The sequence below is a fragment of the Myxine glutinosa genome, chromosome 3, assembly GCF_964187855.1.
Source record: "Myxine glutinosa chromosome 3, kmMyxGlut1.1, whole genome shotgun sequence".
NCBI classification, from domain to species: domain Eukaryota; kingdom Metazoa; phylum Chordata; class Myxini; order Myxiniformes; family Myxinidae; genus Myxine; species Myxine glutinosa.
Window position 1 is genome coordinate 196,959,804 of NC_136263.1, and position 4,598 is coordinate 196,964,401.

Genomic DNA, 4,598 nt, shown 5'->3' on the forward strand with positions numbered 1-4,598 from the left:
CTATCTGAGCCATGCATATATGTATCTGATACTCTGCCCTCTTAGCAGTATATACAGTACGCGTCAGAAGTAACCTAGCTTCCACGGTCCGCGGACACTGTCCATCCTGACACGGATCGCACGAGGCTGATCAGGATAACCCGGTCTCACATCATCCATCTACAACATAACATTCAACATCTTAAAATGAAGTTAAGGAAAGAAATAAACACAAACAAATGATACAGATTATTACAACGTCTGTCTAAAATGTTTATCTTTTTATTATTTTCTATTTTTTTCCCGTGAAACCATGGCTGCTAAAAGCAAAACTAAAACGAAAAGAAATAAATTGTAATGTTATGCTTACTTTTCTTTCATAAAACAAAATTAGTTCTATTTTGAAAACTATTAACTGTATTGACAAATTCACAACATGACATATGCAGCATGTACCAAGTTACGGGTGGTAGTTCTAACATTTCCTACTACAAAAACTGTTGTTGTGGTAGGGTAGGGTGTTCTGCATCTGGTTTTAACATCTGCCAGTATCAAGTGACGTTTGGAATGAGAACCAATCTAACTTCACCAGTTAAATCATGTCACTAGTTCGATTCCCGCAAGGGTCTCGGCTTGTCTCTCTACATCTCTACATCTATACACAAAGAATTAAGTTAAGCACCCCTACACAACGAATTAAGGTAAGCACCCCCTAATATATATTCTTTGTGTATATGTATACATTGGCATATATTCTAAGGTATGTGAGATCAAATAATGATTGGTATGACATTAGCAATTATCCATTGATGAAATTGAGTGATCAAAGTGAAAAAAAGTGATTGGTTGAGTCAGTGATCCGATCACGTGGGTCCTACACACGTTATTGACGCAAAGATCGCTAGAGGTCTTCTCAGAACAATGACTGTACGTTAGAAAACATAAACGTCATCCACACTGTCCGTGATGGACCTATAGCTCCATACTTAAATTGAGGTGAAAATATGCCTAAAATTCCCAAAAAATTTCACCTTAAATTATTCAGAATAAAATATTGAAAACGGCATGATTGTTATGTTTTTATGTGACCATAATATCACTTCTCCAGAAAATATAGCAATATCATGGGTATATTACACTGTTTTGACGACAACAAACTTGTAATGTGCGAGGTTGTAAAAAAACGGGGGGGGTGCTTAACTTAATTCTTTGTGTATACATCCATCATCATCCATCTACAATGTCTCTACATCCAAAATGTAGAGAAGTTGTAACAGAATCACACAAAGACAAGATTAGAGAAGGGAATAAATATCGGCAAGCAAAACATCGATCAAAACTCACGCAAAATGAGAAGCAATATTTTCAAGAAAAAAAACAAAGTACAACACCAGAAACGTCGGAAATCATTACCAGAATCACAGAAAGACACATTAAGAATGGAAAATAAACGCCCACAGAAATAACACAGAACCAAACTGACAGAAAGCGAGGAGGAAAATATCAAAGAAAAGGATACAGTACAACGCCAGAAATGTAGGAAATCATTAACAGAATCGGAGAAAGACACATTAAGGATGAAAAATAAACATCAACATAAAGATAGAACAAGCTTCTTTAGGTGATGCAGAGAAAAAACAAACCAAGAGTAGGAACAAAAGCCAGCATGCTACAAGAAGACAGCGAAAACTGAAAAGTATTGCAGAAATGTTTGCCTCTTGTGATCATGACAGGTCACCCACCCATGAAGCTGTTTATCATGTTGTAACCACGTTTCTATCAAATATTCAGGATGGACCTACATTTGAATGTTGTGTTTGTCATCGCTTCTTATATCGATCATCATTGAAACATGCCACAAGAAACCTCATTGAAACGGCTTCCTCTATCAGTGATCTAATGTGTCATGCAACTATGGACAATCAATGGATTTGTGTCACATGTGCAACTGCTATTCGTAAGATGAAGTCACCAGCACAGGCTGCAGCAAACAATTTGCAAGTCAATTCAGTACCATCTGAGCTGAAGTCACTGTGTAGCCTGGAAAAACAACTTATATCCAAGATTATACCTTTCATGAAGATTCTGTCTCTTCCAAAGGGTGCTCAACATGGATTAAGAGGACAAGTTGTTTTCGTTCCTTCAAACATCAATCTCACAGCAGCATCACTTCCACGTCAAACTACAGAGGCTCAGATCATAGCTCTGAACTTAAAAAGATGCCTCTCCGACAAAAGGCCATTTCAGCCATTCCATGTAAATGTATACCGGATAATGAAAATTTGAGTTAACTGTAGATGTTTAACATTACTTATTTTCCAAAAGGGTAATACTTGAATGGTATAAATCCAAAATTTCATGAGGATCGGCCTAATGATTAGCTGTACGTAGCCCGTAGAACATTGAGAAAAGGTTAGTACAAATATTGGTTAAAAGATGGCTAAGTCTGGAATTTTCCATAAGTATTGCATCAGCCTCTGCTAAACCAGAAAGCATAGATAGACAAGTACCTCAAGTAGTCTAGTAGGAAGACTAGGTCCCCCTGCACCCCCCGGAGATATACTTCTAATCAGTGTTTCTAGATTGGAAAAAATGTGTAGAAAATGACTAGCTATGGCCCCAAGCTGAAAAAATGTCCCACATACCATTTTTATGCAAATTACTGCTGCCATTATCAAAAAAACGATTTTTGACATATCTCAGCCAATATTGCAGATAATTGAAAAATGAAGGTGTCTAGACCCATGTTTTGAAGGGCATAGATCATGATAGAACTATTCATAACATGATTACATGTGTCTATGGTATACTAGTATGCTAATTAGTGCTTTATTTACAAAATAATCACAGTTTTACGAAATAATAGACTCATATTAAGGTCCGTCTACACAGACGTTAACACAAAGTTTTATTTTTCTAAATATTACAACTGTCAAAATAGTCCTAGCACTCAATGTGACCACTCTTCTCTTGCTTGTTTTAGATAAACATCATTAGCATTAGTGATTCTACACTGAGTCAGTCATCATCATTTTCATCGAAATCGTCAGAGTCAAACTCTTCTTCTCCTTCCTCTTCCTCCTCCTCTTCGTGCTCTCCTGTGTTCAGAAGATCCACCAGTGAGGTTGGTAGGATGGGACCACTGGACCACATTGGTTTCAACAGTCCTTCATCAGTCCTTATCCATCCTTGCTCCTCATAAGGTTTTGGCTTTTCGATGATAGGTTGATCGGCTCTTTTGTACAATGCTACGCGGTGGTTCACACGCTGGATGTGCGGCTTCAGGGCAGACTGGCATGGAGGAAGGCGAGCCAGATCAACCTTGGACTTGGATGTGAGGGTCTTGTCCTCTCCCACCATTTTTCGTAGCAGCTTGGCACGGACAATGTCCACTGATGACTCGCGACTCTGGCCGTACATCACACAGGTGAATTTTTCTAACTGCCTCTCCACCTCAGGGTTGGCATCCCAGTTGTCACCCAGTTCACCGAATGCCCTGTGAAACCTGCATGTGAGCATGAAGACAAGATGGCAGTGGGTAATGAACGACATCCAGAAGGCAGCTGTCTTCCCCAGGTGGCCCTTGCGCACCTTTTCCTCAAAGGCATGGTACTTTTTGATGAGGAGTAGAGTTGAGGGGTCTTTGAGGGCTTCATCGAGGTGCTCTCGGTTGCAAGACTGGGTCATTCTGAGAAGCACAGCAGGGTCAGAGATCATGATGTTCTCCTCCTCAGTGAATCTCTCCATCAACAGCCTCTCCATTGCCTCACACACTGTTTTGAGGCAAAAGAGGGACTTTGCGTAGGCCTTTCCACTGAGAACACCTTTGAGAGATCCACTTGTTACTAGTTGTGCCTCAAAGAGAATCTCTGCATATCCAGAACCACGCATCTTGTGTCCAGTGAGCATCCCGATGTAGTTCATGGATGTGTGGAAGGGTCCAATCGTTACTACATGACTAGCAAATTCATTTGGCCAGCGCCAGATGATGGGAAGGGCTTTCATGCAGACACCCAGATCAAATGTATTCAGGACCCATCTCTGACCCACCTCAGCAGTTGCTGCCTCGGAACGCTTCAGTAGCTCACGAACAACTGCGTTGTCTGTGATCGGTTGGTGGATAGGCGTGCAGTAGTCGACTGTTGATTTGCTGGGTGGGGGAGAACTAGTTGCAGAGGTGAAACCCCCTAGCCCAGGCACAGGCTGCAGGCCACAGCTTCCGATGTATCTGATGAAGAGCCAGATGTAGTACTCTTGCATCGTAGTGGCATAGACTGTGTCATTCTCTGCTGGCGGTGTGAATGATGAGCCTTCAGGGAACTTCGGGCCAACGCGAGTAAAGTGCAAGGGTGGGAGATTGTTATGTTTTTATGTGACCATAATATCACTTCTCCAGAAAATATAGCAATATCATGGGTATATTACACTGTTTTGACGACAACAAACTTGTAATGTGCGAGGTTGTAAAAAAACGGGGGGGGTGCTTAACTTAATTCTTTGTGTATATATGGCACAGGTATGTAACACCCTGGTAGAGATGAAACAAATCCATATACATGACCACTACAAACTGTGTCCACTATGTACAAATCTGAATGGGTTGGGGCATTCTGCTTTTA